This window comes from Lactuca saligna, chromosome 6 (assembly GCF_052625555.1).
Source record: "Lactuca saligna cultivar CGN05327 chromosome 6, ASM5262555v1, whole genome shotgun sequence".
NCBI classification, from domain to species: Eukaryota; Viridiplantae; Streptophyta; class Magnoliopsida; order Asterales; family Asteraceae; genus Lactuca; species Lactuca saligna.
Genome location: NC_136422.1, coordinates 169,596,676 through 169,614,748, shown reverse-complemented (window position 1 = coordinate 169,614,748; position 18,073 = coordinate 169,596,676). Strand labels below are relative to the sequence as shown.

Here is an 18,073-nt window from a genome sequence, read left to right as displayed (position 1 = left end):
ACCGAGAGCTAGGTTGAATACCATTAATCGGTTCCAATAAGTTCTGATCAGTTTTTCGGTTAAAAAAATCATATCGAATGATACTTGGACGTCTGCGTCATGATTGCATTGCTTGAGTACTGTCATATTGTGTAAAAACTATTCGCTAAACACCTACCCAAACTTTAATCGTTGAAACGAATATTAGTCGGCAAAAAATAAATCGTTCGAAAATTATTTATCGAAAAAAGGGGAACATTTCTATGCTTAGGAAATTATTTACTGAAAACAAAATACAATATTTCTCTACTAGAATGATGCTTAGGAAATTATTGCGCAAAATAATTGCTCACCTCTAGAAACTAATTTATAAAAAAAACTATTTGTACTCGTTACTTGATGTGGATAAATGGCTACTCTCTGTGTGTGTGTGTGTGTGTATATATATATATATATATATATATATATATATATATATATATATATATATATTCAGGTTCATTTGAAACCATATTAATTTTGTGAGAGCGTGAGACAAAATCTAAATATAATTTTAAAATACAAAATAAAAGGAAAAATCCAAAAATTATTTTTTAATTATTATTTCCGGAACTTTAATTACTCAAAACGAATTACCGTTTTTTTTAAATACGTGAAATATTCTAATAAAATATTACACTGTAAATATTTTATATGATTTTTAGAATGTTAGAATATTCTACTAGATTTTTCAAATATGTAGAATATTTTAATATTCTACTAGAATATGTAAAAAAAAATGTATTTTATTTATTTATCTTTATTTTTTTGGTATTTTTTTTTTTGGAAATTATAAGTTTTGAAAATAATATTTGAAAAAAAAAATCAAAAAATTGTAATTATTTTGCATTTTAAAAATGTTTTTTATCTACTAAGGTGTCATTTGTTTTTTTTAAAAAACCTCTTCAAACCACTTACTACTGCGCGACGCAGCACACGCGTAGCACTTTTCCTCTCCCAATAGTTTGTTTTTTGGAGGACTTCAGACTGTAAAACCTCTGCACGTGTGCTATGTGGCGAAACGTTTGACTTACCTCTTCGAACCTCTTCAACTTTCATTTTTTTGAATTGTTTTTTTTAGAATTTTGGTATAAGTTATTTTTTTTTAATTTTTTTTTTAACTTTTATTTACGGATTTGATACAATTTCTTATTATAGTTTCCATAAAATTTTTTGAACTTGATTTTAAAAAAAATAACTTTAATTTTTTTACCGTTTCTTTTAATAATATTTTCAGTTTCAATTTCATTTTTTTAACGTGTTTACTTTTTTACGAACTTTGTAGGCATCACTTGCAATTCTTTCTTAATTTTTTTATTATTTTCTTTTTATGTTTTTTAATATTAGCTTTTTCTAGAATAAAGTTGTTAACTTCTTTTATATTTTTGTAAGTTTTTTTTTAAGTTTTATATTTTTGTTTTTTACATGTTCTTTTTAGTACTCTTTCAATGTTTTAAAACTAAAGTTATTTAAATTTCGGTGTTGAAAACTATTTTCAATTCATAAAATTAGTTTTTTTTTTTGGAACCGGCAAATATATTAAAATAAGGACCTTAGCAAGGAGCTAGGGACTGAAAGTACAGACACATATAAAACATATAACAAAAAGAGGGATACAATTTATGAACAACTTAATGGTGACATACACCACTTAACCCAATCATCACATTCCCCTCGTTTCTTCCTATATTTCCTCCAAGTGAATATAGTAGCCTTAATAGTGTCCACAATCTTCGCCGGTTTCGAAATCACACCTCCGAATAGTCGATCATTTCTATCCTTCCAAAGGCTCCACAATGTTCCATATAATATACAAGCTAACAACTCTCTCTTTTTAGGACAATGGCCCCAATTACGGGCGAAAGCAAGCACTTCATTTACTCCTGTAAACTGATTGAATGGAATGTCACACCAATTTAACACCATATTTATCGTATCTCTCGCCAAGGTACATGAGGTGAGGATGTGGTCTACCGACTCCTCTTTGTTTCTGCACAGCCCACACAATATGGAGGAGACGGGAATGTTTCTCTTTTGTAATGCCTTTGCCGATGGTATCCATCCTTGCTTCGCCCGCCATATAAAGCTCACCACTTTTTTAGGGGATGAATTTAGCCACCAGAAATCCCCATCATTGATTGGATGTGATGCTCTATCCAATCGACTACGGAGTTTCGCCACACTAAAATTCCCATCAACCACAAATTCGGATCTCCATATCGTTCCCCTATCATTAGAGTATAAAATATCCTTTACCCCCATGTTTAGTTTCCAAAGACCATTTTTTACCCTATCAATACTTGACCATACCCCGCTTGCCTTCCTATTTGAAAAACAATACCAGGGTTGGTTAGTATAATTATGAATACCCTTAATAATTCGGACCCAAAGAGCTTGAGGGCTTGTTTTGAACTTCCACCACCATTTTGCTAGTAGAGCCAAGTTTAAGTTCCTTAAAGAACCCAGACCCGCCCCTCCTACTTCTTTTGGAGCCTTCAACTTGTCCCATGAAACCCAATGTACTGCCGCCTTCTCCGATCCACCCCTCCAAAGAAATTGCCTTTGAATCATTTCTAATTCTTCTATTATTCCTAATGGGGCAGCGAACAACGATAGATAAAAGGTTGGGAGGTTCCCAAGGACTGATTTCACCAAAGTCATTCTTCCACTAAAGCTCATTGTCTTGGCCTTCCACATTGAGAGTTTGGAGCGGAATTTATCTACAATCGGCTTCCAAGCTTTTTTCCTGATCATGTTTTCTCCAATAGGAACTCCCAAATAAGTGAAAGGGAGAGATGATGGGGCACAACCCAATGGATCCGCCCCTCGGCATACCTCCGAGTGATCTACTCCAATACCGAAAACCTTCGATTTGTTGAAATTGACTTTCAATCCAGACACCACATAAAAGCATCGCAGGATTCTAGCCAAGTTGGCGATGTTTTTTAGTGACCAATCACCGATAAATAGAGCATCATTGGCATAAAACAAATGAGAGATAGAGATGTTAGAGTTCGGAATTGGGACTCCATCAAATACCCCCTTTTTCAGCTGTTGCCTTCATCATAACACTTAGTCCTTCCATCGCCATTGAGCTTAAATTTCAATTTACTGCAGATGTTAAAAAACAAACATGTTTTTTATTATGGGTTGCAGTCGTTTGTTCCACATTTTCTGCTGCAAAGGATTGCAAAGGTGGTCCACAGACTTCACGAATTTTCGCTTCGAAAAAACAAACAATACCTAAATGAGTGGTTAGAATTGCGTCTCACGGTCTTATAAAATTAGGTCGTCTCACATTAACCTAAACATATATATATATATATATATATATATATATATATATATATATATATATATATATATATATATATATATATATATATATATATATATATATATATATATATATATATATATATATATATACCTTAAGCTTAGTGTTTACCTTGAGACCATATTTTAATAATGACTCTTTGGACGACGTAAAGCATTAGATATAAACCTAAATATAATAAATAATTTTATAATCGAAAGGTTGAAGTGGTTGTTAAATGTCGAAAATTATATATATATATATATATATATATATATATATATATATATATATATATATATATATATATATATATATATATATGTTCAATGGAAAATGAATAATTAGAGCAACATACGTTGGAACCAATGATGAAGTGACACGTGTTCATTTCTTTATTCATAAGCAATATAGTATGGAAGTTATTTATGTAGTTATTCCAAAGTGATGTGTTATCATGTTTTCATTGGTTCCAATATGTATTACCTTAATTATTTATTTTCCATATAACCTTTCCCTATATATATATATATATATATATATATATATATATATATATATATATATATATATATATATATATATATATATATATATAAAAGAAAAGTAAACATGAGTTTGTTATGTACCTAAGTATAGATATAAAATCTTTTAAACGACACAATATAAAAAAAATGCAATTTAATAATATTTTAATTTTGTTTTAATATAATACCATTGAATTAAGTTAAATTATGGACCGAAAAATATCAATTATATATCTTTTTATTTCAAAAATAAAGTCATTAAAATTTGTTAATAAAAAAACTTAAAAACGGTGTGTCCCGAACTCGATTCTTTTGACTTATATATAAAAGATATATATTCGACATATTAGTATCATTTTAAAATGTATTCATTTAAAAGAGCTGATCTAAAATGCGTTGATATGACAACGTTTATGCAACCAAACAAAACAATATAAAATTTTGATGAATATTTCATCTTTAGGATGAGTATGATAATTGGAAGGTGTGAAGGAGTTGTAAAGGGGCCCATTTATTGGATAATCTTGCAAATTATGATATAAAACATTGAGGCGTGGAAGTTACCGAATGATTTTTATATCAATATTAATTATTAAACATATTTCATCATTAAGTGAAGTTTGAATTTCCTAAAACATGACAAAAACAATATTTAGAATATAAATATTGTTTAGTGAAAATGGAAATGGAGTAATAACTAGGGTTTGGACTGTCTATGTTTATGTGATGTTGTAGAAGCCTTGGTATATTTAAAAACGCAGCCCAACACCATACATATCACGAAGATAATTAAACCATAAAAAATGGAGTACAAAAATATCAAATTAAAATTTGGATACAAATAATTATGTACAAAGAAGGCGGACGAAAATAAAACTTGAAAGTCTCATAAAAAATTGATAAAAAAGATTATTAAAAAAGTATTTAAAGAGGCTAAAGCAAAACTTTAAAAATATAAGAAGAAACTAAATTATAATGAATAAAATACTAATAATTTAACGTTAAAATTATGTAGGTAAAAATTGTAAAATAAAAATTAATTGAGGTGAAAAATATAAATATAATAATTTTTTATGACCAGAACCTAAATGATTATTTCTAAAAAGTTATTGTTCTACGTTTAATAAGGTAGCATAGGTTTTAGTAAACTTGGATTTCGAAATAAAAAAAAGAAATATACAACCTGGCAATATCATAGAAAAAGAAAAGACATGATTACACAATCGACGAATAAAAAAGAAGTTGAAATGAGCAGTAATATGCCTTCAGAAGACAATTTTGGTAATTAATATATATTATTATTTAGTCACCACGTGTGTTGGGACGGATAACTCCTTTAAAAAGTGGACCATAAAAATATATAATAAAAAATTCAATACAAACAATTATATAAAAATATTAAAGAAGGACAATCCTTAGGAACAGTGTCTGACAAGGGTGCTTTCATGGGTTATCTTACATGGGTTAATCAACCATAGTCACCGTCTACCGTCTGTTCATATCATTTATTCCACCGCCTCCAGATTCTTCTTCTTAATAATGCTCGAAAAAGCTTTAACCACCACCATCGCTCACTCAATCTTTTCTCGCTACTCCGCCTATCTATCGTGTCTTCTATTTCTACTCCGATTTCCATTAGGACCGATCTCCATTTCTCACTAGATACTCTGATTCTCCATTAGGATCGATCTCCACTTCTCACTAGAAGTCGATTTATCAAAGGTTGTCCCTTGGGTTCCCGATGATGTCAGAGGGGAACCACCGCATCGCCATGGCTGTCATTTTTGATCTCCTTTTTATGGCTTTGCTAATAGTAGGCCAAAAGAGTCCATTTCGTCTGCATGTTGCTACGTAGTGGAGCGATTTTTCCTCGCTTGCAGCAAATCAGACGGTGGTTGAGGGAAGACCATCGGTCAATTCAAGAGGAACAAGAGTCGGAGGGTAAGGGAAAGTTTCTATGCGATGGAATCAAGTTTCTCGAACTTCAAATTAATCGTATACGTTTACTGGTGTTTTTTACCTTAAAATTTCAATTTGATTATAAAAATTGAATTCTTATTCCATTCTATTCACTTTTGTTCCTTTTTTTTCTATTTCATCATGTTTTAGGTTGAAAAACATGTAACCCAGAAGGCATATACAATTCCTTTAAGTTTCTGTCAGGTTACGGGAACAAAAAAAGTTATGACTGTAGCCACCGATAGTTACGGTGCCTACCACCGGCAGGTGCAGCGGTGGCGTTCTTTAAACAGTACCAGATATCGAGGAGAGTTCTTCTATCCATACTTCAACACTCAGTTTGAACTGAAAATTATAGATCTTTAAAGAGTTTCATTTGAATAAAGGTCAAAGTAGGAATACCCATGAAGAGGATTTAGCTATACAGCGCCACAATTAACGTAAAAAATAATTTAATCTACAGTTCTATTGAAAATAATAATATGTTTGGTTCAATGTTTTGTATATCGGTTACCACATGGACTGAAATACATACATTCAACAAAAGTATTACACCGTGATTTAAAACCAAGAAATACAGCAACAACTACATCTGAAACAGATTTCATGACTAAATTTGTTGATTGAATTTCTTAATTTTTATTGACTGTTTTCTATCTCAGGTTCGAGATTTTTACTAGGTACCCACTAAACTTCTCTTCATATAAAATCATGCCTTCCATCACGTTCAATTGTAAAGGGATGTCTAGCAAACAAGAACCAATATTGATCATGGTAAAGTAATCATGGTTTTGGATAGATTTTGCATCGTAAGTTTCTCTTTTTACTTTGTTACTCACTGTTGAAAACCAAAAGTTTTGATTTGAGTTACTAGATAACAAAGAATATAGTGTTTTACCTGAGTTTGAGGACTGTTTTTATAATTATTAATATATATATATTTTTTCAATTTGTTCGTCCATATCCTTCTTAATAGGAATTAGTTGATGCTGCAATGAGGGCTGCTACAAAAGGAATGTGTTTTCTCATGTGTAACCAGTTGCTACATTGATATATATATGTATGTATGTTACTTTTGTTTAGAATTTCTTCTTGCCATGAGGTAAAGGCTTGCATTCTTAAATCTCGGTACATCCTATACCATAGTATTTCTTTTAGTTTTTATATTAATTGCTTTCAATTATGCGCTTTTTAAAATGGAAATAGGTAAGTAACTGCATGTTTCGCATGCTTGGTGATTTTCAAAATTCATTGAAAGTGTTCGATGGATTGCCTCAATGAAACCAATCAAGGTATTCGAAGTCAATAATGCTAATAAGATTGTGGAAATTGAAATATGTTATACCTTTGTGAATTGTGAGTTGCAAGTAATATTGAACTGTAGAAACTGAAATATGTTCTACTTTTGTTATTGTTGTATGGTATCTCATTATTTTCAACTGATACTCTAAAATGTAGTGGAACTGTATAGAAACACCAAATTTTTGGTTTGAATTCCTGATGATTTCAGTTATTTTGTGATCATTATATATAGATATTAAAGAAGGACAATCCTTAGGAACAGTACCTGACCAGGGTATTGTACATGGGTTATCTTACATGGGGTTACTCAACCATAGTCACCATCTACCGTATGTTCATATCATTTATTATTGTCTGTTCATATAATTTATTCCACCGCCACTAGATTCTTCTTCTCAATAACGCTCGAAAAAGCTTTTGCCACCACCACTCCATCTTTCCTCGCTACTCCGCCTATCGACTGTTTCTTCTACTTCTACTCCGATTTCCATTAGGATCGATCTCCATTTCTCACTAGATACTCCGATTTCCATTAGGATCGATCTCTACTTCTCACTAGAAGTCGATTTATCAAAGGTTGTCCCTTTGGTTCCCGATGATGATAGAGGGGAACCACTGCATCACCATGGCTATCATTTTTTATCTCCTTCTTATGGCTTTGCTAATAGCAGGCCAAAAAGAGTCTGTTTCGCCTGCATGTTGCTACGTAGCGGTGTGATTTTTCCTCGCTTGCAGCAAATCAGACGGTGGTTGTGGGAGGACCACCGGTCGATTCGAGAGGAACAAGGTTCGAAGGTAAGGGAAAGTTTCTATTGGATGGAATCAAGTTTCTCAAACATCAAATTGATCATATACGTTTACTAGTGTTTTTACCTTAATTTTTCAATTTGATTTTAAATTTTGAATTCTTATTCCATTCTATTCACTTTTGTTCCTTTTTTTTTTCTATTTCATCATGTTTCAGGTTGAAAAACATGTAACCCAGAAGGCATATACAATTCCTTTAAGTTTCTGTCAGGTTACGGGAACAAAAAAAGTTATGACTGTAGCCACCGATGGTTACAGTGCCCACCACCGGCAGGTGCAGCGGTGGCGTTCTATAAACAGTACCAGATATCGAGGTGAGTTCTCTTATCCATACTTCAACACTCAGTTTAAACTGAAAATGATAGATTTGTAAAGAGTTTCATTTAAGTAAAGGTCAAAGTAGGAATACCCCAGGAAGAGGATTTAGCTATACAGGGCCGCAATTAACATAAAAAATAATTTAATCTATAGTTCTATTGAAACTGATAATATGTTTGGCTCAGTATTTTGTATATCAGTTACCACATGGACTGAAATACATACATTCAACAAACGTATTACACTGTGATTTAAAACCAAGAAATACAACAACAACTACATCTGAAACAGATTTCATGACTGAATTTGTTGATTGAATTTCATAATTTTATTGACTGTTTTTTGTCTCAGGTTCGAGATTTTTACTAGCTACCCACTAAACTTCTGTTCTTATAAAATCATGCCTTCCAGCACATTCAGTTGTGAAGGAATGTCTTGCAGCAAGAACCAATATTGATCATGGTAAAGAAATCAGAGTTTTGGATAGATTTCACACCGTAAGTTTCTCTTTTTTACTTTGTTACTTACGGTTGAAAACCAATTTTGATTTGAGTTACTAGATAACAAAAAATATAGTGTTTACCTGAGTTTGAGGAATGTCTTTATAATTATTAATATATTGTATTTTTTTTAATTTGTTCGTCCATATCCTTCTTAATAGAAATTAGTTGATGCTCCAATGGAGACTACTACACAAAGAATGTGTTTTCTCATGCGTAACCAGTTGCTACATTGATATACGTGTATGTATGTTACTTTTGTTTTATTTTTTCTTGCCATGAGCTAAAGTATTGCGTTCTTAGAGAAAAATCTTTTATTTGGCGTAAATTACCCTGAGGGTTGGCTTTCATTGTATATAACATAATTACAACTGAAGATCCTAATTCTATGGATCTGCTAATACAATAATGTTTATCTTGTATTTAGAACAAACTAAACATCACGTTTCTTATCTTTACATTCCCCCTGAATCTTGACCGTTACTAGGTTAAGATTGTAACGCAATTTCTCCAACGTGCTCCGTGTTGTAGGCTTTGTGAGTCTATTAGCAACTTGATCATTTGAAGATATAAATCAAACATGTAACGCCCCCATCGCTACCTTCTCTCTAACAAAATGGAAATCAACTTCTATATGCTTGGTTCGAGAATGAAACACCGGATTTGCTGTCAATTAAGTAGCTCCCAAGTTGTCACACCAAAGAACTGGTGCTCGTGTCTAACAAACTCTTAACTCTTTAAGTAAGTATTGTATCCAGGTTGCTTCTGCAGTTCCATTTGCCAATGCCTTGTATTCTGCTTCTGTACTAGATCGTGACACAGTTAGTTGTTTTCATGAGCTCCATGAAATTAGATCAGGCCTTACAAACACTGAAAAACCTCCAGTAGATCTTCTAGAATCCAGGCATCCAGCCCAATCTGCATCAGTAAAAACACTCAACAATGTGGAGCAGGACCTTCTTATATGGAGCCGTATAGACATCGTGTCTTTAACATGTCGCAATATTCATTTTACAGCTGCCCAATGAACATATGTAGGCTTAGAAAGATATTGACACACCTTATTAACAAGAAAAGAAATATTTGGTCTTGTTAGGGTAAGGTACTGTAAGCCTCCAACCATAATTCTATACTTCAAAGTATCTTCTTCATTCAAGAATTTTCTAGAGTGTCGATCTAGCTTATCTGTGAGTAACATTGGAGTTGAGACACCTTTACAATTCTCCATATTCATACGATGAAGTAAATCATAAGCAAATTTGCGTTGTAGCGAAGTTATTCCCCCTGAATTGTGAAGGACCTCAATTCCCAAGAAATACTTCAATTGTCTAAGGTCCTTGATAGGAAACGAGAGAGCCAAATCACGTATTAACTTATCTATAGCTGCTTGGGATGAGCCAACAATTATAATATCACCAACATATACAAGCATATAAATGGAAACTACATCATTTTTATAAGTATTAAAAGAGACATGTCAGCTTTAAAAGAGTGGAAACCAAGATGATGTAGCTTATCACGAAGACGAGAGAACCAAGCCCATGGTAATTGCTTCAGTCCGTAAAGGGCCTTGTGATGTTTACAGAAATAATGAGGAGTGAAAGTATCCTCAAAGTCGGGTGGTTGTTGCATATAAACCTCCTCTTCTAAGAAACCATGAAGGAAAGCATTGTTGACATCTATTTGCCTTAGATGCTAACCACGTGAGATAGCCAGAGAAAGGACTAGTCGTATTGTTGCAGGTTTGACAACAGGACTAAACGTGTCCTGATAATCAATCCCATACTGTTGTGTGAAACCCCTCACAACCAAGCGAGCTTTATACTTATCAATAGAGCCATCTGGATTTTGCTTTAATTTAAACACCCATTTACACCCAACAATATTAACATCCTTGGGCCTGGGAACAAGAGACCATGTTTTGTTTTGCTGTAATGCTGAGAATTCAAAATTCATGGCGGTTAACCAGGCAAGGTCTTTCATAGCCACACGGTAAGAAGTAGGTGTAATAGCTACAAAGGCTCGTTTTGTGGGGTCATATCGAACAGTGTCATTCAGAAATTTCTTTGGAAACATCTTACCAGCTTGTCCTCGAGTGCGAACACCAATAGGAGACTCATCTAAGGTAGCCATAGGAATGGGAGAAATAGCTACAGCTGGTAACTGGACTTCTGGCTTTTGTAGCGGTTATGACTCTACATCTGAAGGAGATGAACTTGATGACGACGGTGTTGTTGGTGAGTGAACTGGCATGGACTGAGCTGGCTGCGCAGGTGAGACCGACACATGTGGCTGCTCCAAAGATATACATAGCAATAAAGATGATTCATGCGTTGGTGATGCCTTGTCTTGAGGTGGTGTCACAATAACTGCATTACAATCATTAGCTAACAAAAGAGACAAGTCATAGTTTCGCATATGATCATTTACAATTTCCGGTTCAGTTTGAGGAAAGGACACAGGATCAGTTTCTGGAGATGAGATAACGGAATTTGGAGTGGAAGAAAAAGGGAAACGATGCTCATCGAAGACAACATCACGCGATATATAGATCCTACCGGTTGTTCTGTGCAGACACTTGTAACCTTTATGGATATAACTGTACCCTAAGAAAACACACATAGTCGATCGAAAACTGAGCTTACATGCATTATATTTTCTTAAGCTGGGCCAACATGCACAGCCAAAAACACGAAGTAATCAGGATGAATTTTTAAAAGTCGTGTAACGTGTGTGGCATTACCAATAGTACGACTGGGCATGCGATTTGTTAAATAACACACCGTCAAGAAGGCTTCATCCCAAAAACGAAGGGGGGGGGGGGAGATGAATGTGCTAAAAGAGAAAGACCTGTTTCAACTATGTGTCAGTGTTTTCGTTCAGCCACTCCGTTTTGAGGAGATGTATGTAGACAAAAGACCCAATGAGTTATACCTATTTTTTGAAAGTATTGGTGCAATTTATGATACTCACCGCCCCAATCAGATTGAACACAATGAATTTTTGTGTTTAAGAGACGTTCTACATGATTCTGAAAAATGTAAAAAAAACTTGCTCAACATCAGATTTGTGTTTGATAAAATAAATACAAGTGTATTGGCTATAGTCATCCAAAAAACTAACATAATATTTAAAACCTCCACTGGACACTTGAGCAGGTCCCCAAACAGCAGTATGCACTAGTTCAAGAGGAAAAGTAGAAACACGAACATAATTATTATAAGGAAGTTGATGACTTTTAGCATGTTGACAAGCATCACAAACAACCGACTAATTATGAAAAGAACGACCTAATTTATTAGAATTCAAATTGTCTTGACAAATTTTGAAGTGGGATAACCTAGATGCTTATGTCATTGAGGAGTGAAGACCTTGACACTTGACAGACTGTGATGCTACTGAAGACTACTGAAACGACTCATAGGAATGGGATAGAGACCTCCTTTGCTTCTACCGAATAGAAGAATTTTATTCGTGGCTATATACTTAACAAAGAAAACATTAGGGTAAAGTTCAATGAAAACATGATTATCAAAAGCGAGTCGTTAAGCAGACAAAAGATGTTTACTAATATGAGGAACATGTAAAACATTTTTTAGAACAAGAGGTCATCTTAAACTGGGAATTATTGAATGACCAATATGTGAAATAGACAAACCTACACCATTTGCTACTTGCACTTTATCTTTCCCTTGATAAAGATCTTGAACAGTAAGTCGATCTAGGTCACTGGTCAGATCAGTTGCTCCGTAATCTAAAAACCAATTTAGATCTTGATTGTGTCTTCCTGTCATCACACTGTTCCTACTATGATAGTCTTCAAATTGACAAGCATGATTAAATCGATTTATGCAAATGAGATTCGTATGACCTGGTATGCCACAAACCTGGTAGTGTGGTCCTCCACCGTTTCGACCACGACCACGGCCTCTTCCACGACCACCTCCTCCTCTGTAGCTACCCCGCTGATTGAAATTATTATAACCATTGTTGTTACTGTAACTGTGATGAGGTGTATTGTTGTTGTTGCTTGATACTTGTTGAGAAGTAGAGTTAGCAGAGGATGTGAATTCAACGGTGTTTCTTATGACAGCGGCTTGAGCTTCATGTGCTATTAAGTAGGAATAAAATTTAGGTAACGTTACATTTCGCTCATTGCTCAGGACGGTAACTGCGGTAACAAATCACTATGTTCGGGACCTAGTCCTGCCAGCATATACCCAATCACTTCTTCATCATTCATTGGCTGACCGATATTTTCCATTGTATCATCAAATCTGGTCATTTTCTGATAGTACTCAACAGCAGTCATGTCCCCCTTTCTTGTTGTTGAGAGCTGAGTGTGGATTTGAATTGAATTACCGCGATGTTGGGCAGAAAACATTATGTGGAGTGATGTCCATAATTGTTAGGCAGTGTTGATACATCGAATAAGATGAGGAAGAACTTCCTCAGTCATGGAGGATAATAGAACTTCGATCACATCCTGATCTTCAATGACCCATGTCTGGTAGTCAGGGTTAGGCAATGTTTTAGCGGGTTCTATTGCCTCTTTTCGGAGGTGCTGGGTCCATTGACCACTTTTAATGGGGGAGATGGTGTAGTGCCATCGAGATGGCCAAACAATTGCACGCCTCGTAGAATAGGGATTACCTGAGCCTTCCATAACAGGAAGTTGGTACGGGTCAATTTGCAAGGTATGGCGGTAGCAATGGTTAATGATTTTACAGGTGCAGACATGATGGAGAATTGAAGAGATACTCTTTGGAAGGAGACCAGAAGAGCTGAGAATAGGGTTTCGTTGCAGAGAGATCAGATGGATCGTGGCTCTGATACCAAGAGAAAAATCATGTATTTGGCATAAATTACCTTGAGGGTTGGCTTTCATTATATATAACATAATTACGACTGAAGATCCTAATTCTATGGATTTGATAACACAACAATGTTTATCTTGTATTTAGAACAAATTAACCATCACGTTTCTTATCTTTACATTCTTAAATCTCATTACATCCTGTACCCATAGTATTTCTTTTAATTATTATATTTATTGCTTTCAATTATGTGCTTTTTAAGATGGAAATATGAAAGTAATTGCATGTTTCGCATGCTTGGTGATTTTCAAAATTCATAGAAAGTGTTCGATGGATTGCCTCAATGAAACCAATCAAGGTATTCGAAGTCAATAATGTTAATAGGATTGTGGAAATTAAAATATGTTATACCTTTTGTGAATTATGAGTTGCAAGTAATATTGAACTATCGAAATTGAAATATGTTTTACTTTTGTTATTGTTGTGTGGTATCTCATTATTTTCTACTGATACTTTAAAATGCAGTGGAACTGTATAGAAACACCAAATTGTTGTTTTGAATTCCTGATGATTTTAGTTATTTTGTGATCATTCTATATAGATATTAAAGAAGGAAAATCCTTAGGAACAGTACCTGACTAGGGTATTGTTCATGGGTTATCTTACATAGGTTACTCAACCATAGTCACCGTCTACTGTATGTTCATATCATTTATTACCGTCTGTTCATATCATTTATTCCACCGCCACCAGATTCTTCTTCTCAATAACGCTCGAAAAAGCTTTCACCACCACCACCGTTCACTCCATCTTTCCTCGCTACCCTACCTATCGAAGGCTTCTTCTACTTCTACTCCGATTTCCATTAGGATCGATCTCCACTTCTCACTGGATACTCCGATTTCCATTAGGATCGATCTCTACTTCTCACTAGAAGTCGATTTATCAAAGTTTGTCCCTTGGGTTCCCGATGATGACCAAGGGGAACCACCGCATCGCCATGGCTGTCGTTTTTTATCTCCTTCTTATGGATTTGCTAATAGCACGCCAAAAAGAGTCTGTTTCGCCTACATGTTGCTACGTAGTGGTGTGATTTTTCCTCGCTTGCAGCAAATCAGACGGTGGTTGTGGGAGGACCACCGATCGATTCGATAGGAACAAGGGTCGGAGGTAAGGGAAAGTTTCCATTGGATGGAATCAAGTTTCTCAAACATCAGATTGATCATATATGTTTACTGGAGTTTTTACCTTAGTTTTTCAATTTGATTTTAAATATTGAATTATTATTTCATTCTATTTACTGTTGTTCCTTTTTATTTTCTATTTCATCATGTTTCGGGTTGAAAAACATGTAACCCAGAAGGAATATTCAATTCCTCTACGTTGTTGTTAGGTTACAGGAACAAAAAAAATTATGACTACAGTCGCTGATGGTTACGGTGCCCACCACCGGCAGGTGCAACAGTGGCGTTCTTTAAACAGTACCAGATATCGAGGTGAGTTCTTCTATCCATACTTTAACACTCAATTTCAACTAAAAATGATAGATCTTTAAAGAGTTTCATTTGAATAAAGGTCAAAGTAGGAATATCGCAGGAAGAGGATTGAGCTATACAGGGCCGCAATTAACATAAAAAATAATTTAATCTATATTTCTATTGAAACTGATAATATGTTTGGTTCAATATTTTGCATATCTGTTACCACATGGACTGAAATACATACATTCAACAAACGTATTACACCATGATTTAAAAGAAATACAACAACAACTACATCTGAAACAGATTTCATGACTGAACTTGTTGATTGAATTTCTTAATTTTTATTGACTGTTTTCTATCTTAGGTTTGAGATTTTTACTAGCTACCCACTAAACTTCTATTCATATAAAATCATACCTTCCAGCACATTTAGTTGTGAAGGAATGTCTTGCAGCAAGAACCAGTATTGATCATGGTAAAGAAATCATAGTTTTGGATAGATTTCGCACCGTAAGTTTCTCTTTTTACTTTGTTACTTACTGTTGAAAACCAAAAGTTTTGATTTGAGTTACTAGATAACAAAGAATATAGTGTTTTACCTGAGTTTGAGGATTGTCTTTATAATTATTAATATATTGTTTTTTTTTTCAATTTGTTCGTCCATATCTTTCTTAATAGGAATTAGTTGATGCTGCAATGAAGGCTTCTACACAAGGAATGTGTTTTCTCATGGGTAACCAGTTGCTACATGGATATATGTGTATGTATGTTATTTTTGTTTTGAATTTCTTCTTGCAATGAGGTAAAGGCTTGCTTTCTTAAATCTCATTACATCCTGTACCATTGTATTTCTTTTAATTTTTATATTAATTGCTTTCTTATGTGCTTTTTAAGATGGAAATTGGTAAGTAACTACAGGTTTCGCATGCTTGGTGATTTTCAAAATGCATAGAAAGTATTCGATGGATTGCCTCAATGAAACCAATCAAGGTATTCGAAGTTAATAATGCTAATAGGATTGTGGAAATTGAAATATGTTATACCTTTCTGAATTGTGTGTTGCAAGTAATATTGAACTGTGGAAATTCAAATATGTTCTACTTTTATGATTGTTGTGTAGTATCTCGTTATTTTCTACTGATATTGTAAAATGCAGTGGAATTATTTAGAAACACCAATTTGTGGGTTTGAATTCATAATAATTTCAGTTATTTTGTTATCATATTAATTATGTATGCATATATCCTCTCATAAGACCAAAATGATATACTTCCATTATATCAGCTCTATGAGGGTAGTTGGTTTTTTTAGGAATGGAATTTATAATGTCCATACAAGTTGGAATCTAAATAACTCAAAAAGAAACTTTAATTATTTGGGATACTAATCATACTTTCATCATTTTTCACTTGATTAAACTTTATTTAATATTTTTCAACTAACATCCGTTACTTTATTAGGAGCATTGACTTGGGTTTTCATTAGCCAAGAAACCAAAAGTGTACGCCTACTGATATTTAATAATTCATACAATAAAGTTTTTCCTTTTTTATCCCAAATTCTTTACGAATTAATCAGAATATTTTTTTTAATGGAGCAGTTTGTAAGATGCAGAGAGTCATGGTTATGTGGGATTCTTGATGACTTAGATGAGAGAAATGCTTATGAATACCTAAAAGGGATGGTAAACTGTCACAGAATGCATTTGTTTGATGTTGTGAACCAATATCGTGCCATATTTTTTTTATGACACATCAGGAAGTGAAGAGAATTTTGATGGTGGACTCTTTTCTGTTGGGTTATGCATCAGATCGCATCTCACCTTAAAACTCTCAAAAGCATGCTACCTAAGATAATTGGATCTTTGTCCAATATATTGGACCAGTACATGGTCAGTTTCACTTTCACACATCTTTATTACTTTACATTTAGCTATTTACTTTCTCTATCATCAATTCACTTATAAATCATTGAATTTGAAATTTATAGTCATCCAAACTACATTGTTATATCCTACATTTAAGTTTAACCCTCTTAATGCTGCACAATATTGTGCCATGGGGCTTGGTTGGGTACGGTTGGATTTTTGGGTCTTGCTTCCACCTCTTTTTGAAGAGTAATGTTTCATTTGGACCTCCTTTTCCTTTTATTTATTTATCTTATTATTTAAAGGTCACAATTTTACCCTTCTTTTTTCATATCTTCAGGGCTTTTTAAACCTATTTTCAAAAATCTTGATTTCAATAGTGGAGAATTTTCAGGTACAGTTTCACTTTCTCACCTAACCATTGTTCCTTAATTATAATGGAACTATAAAAACCTACTTTTTATTTTCGTATTGACTATAGTTGGTTTTGGATGCTCGCCGATGGGCCCCACTACCAGCAGTTGACTTCTCATCCAATAACGTTGGTGATGAAACCCAGGAAGAAATTACACCTCCTCCAAGTCTAATGGAGCATTCGCCTCTTGCTGTCTTTGTTAATTTTAAATTTGTAAATAACATGAAAAAAATAGGAATGTTGATTTTGTTATTATTGCATCATGGTTTCATGAGGTATTTGATGATGTATGTGGCATGACAGGTGTATCTGCTGCAATGAATGAGCTGAGGCCATCGGTTACTTCCCACAATTATCAAAATTTTTAATTCTAGATTTATAATAGTTTTGATGCAGTTGGGAATGAAGCAAATATACAAAGTTAGGATTTTGCATTGAGTAGAGTAGTTATAGAATTATGGTGTTGAAGTATTACCAAATAAAGTTATGGTGAAGTTAAAACTCTACCTAAATAATAGAAAACTGCTTTGTAATTGACTGATGTTGCTATAAATTGTTACTTTTTTTTAACTCGGATTGTTATCTTTATTATTTAACAATGATTATGTGTTAGCCTAACATATTTATGAAATCAAATAAACTACTTCCTGTTGATAATAAATCTTCAATGCTATTTTCAGGTATGTTAAAATAAGGAAGTGTATAACTTGGAAGCATCAACATTAAAAGGAAAGTGTGGAGTT

The 18,073-nt window shown here is 33.7% G+C and overlaps 3 long non-coding RNA genes across 4 annotated transcripts; all 3 read left to right on the top strand.

Annotated features, from left to right (window-relative positions):
- Positions 1–5,390: 5,390 nt before the first annotated feature.
- On the top strand, positions 5,391–6,917 carry LOC145002559 (uncharacterized). The gene is made up of 3 exons (XR_013661867.1): positions 5,391–5,802; positions 5,971–6,629; positions 6,797–6,917. It is a non-coding gene; the product is annotated as an uncharacterized LOC145002559 (long non-coding RNA).
- Positions 6,918–7,273: 356 nt separating this feature from the next.
- On the top strand, positions 7,274–15,182 carry LOC145002206 (uncharacterized). Of its 2 annotated transcripts, none has more exons than XR_013661855.1 (4): positions 7,274–7,917; positions 8,087–8,243; positions 8,599–8,744; positions 14,958–15,182. It is a non-coding gene; the product is annotated as an uncharacterized LOC145002206 (long non-coding RNA). The 2 variants fall into 2 exon arrangements; XR_013661854.1 differs by lacking the exon at positions 14,958–15,182 and adding an exon at positions 8,909–9,010.
- Positions 15,183–15,896: 714 nt separating this feature from the next.
- Positions 15,897–17,748, top strand: LOC145003325 (uncharacterized). Its single transcript, XR_013661920.1, has 6 exons — positions 15,897–16,038; positions 16,509–16,549; positions 16,649–16,939; positions 17,038–17,164; positions 17,256–17,309; positions 17,397–17,748. It is a non-coding gene; the product is annotated as an uncharacterized LOC145003325 (long non-coding RNA).
- The last annotated feature ends 325 nt before the right edge of the window (positions 17,749–18,073 follow it).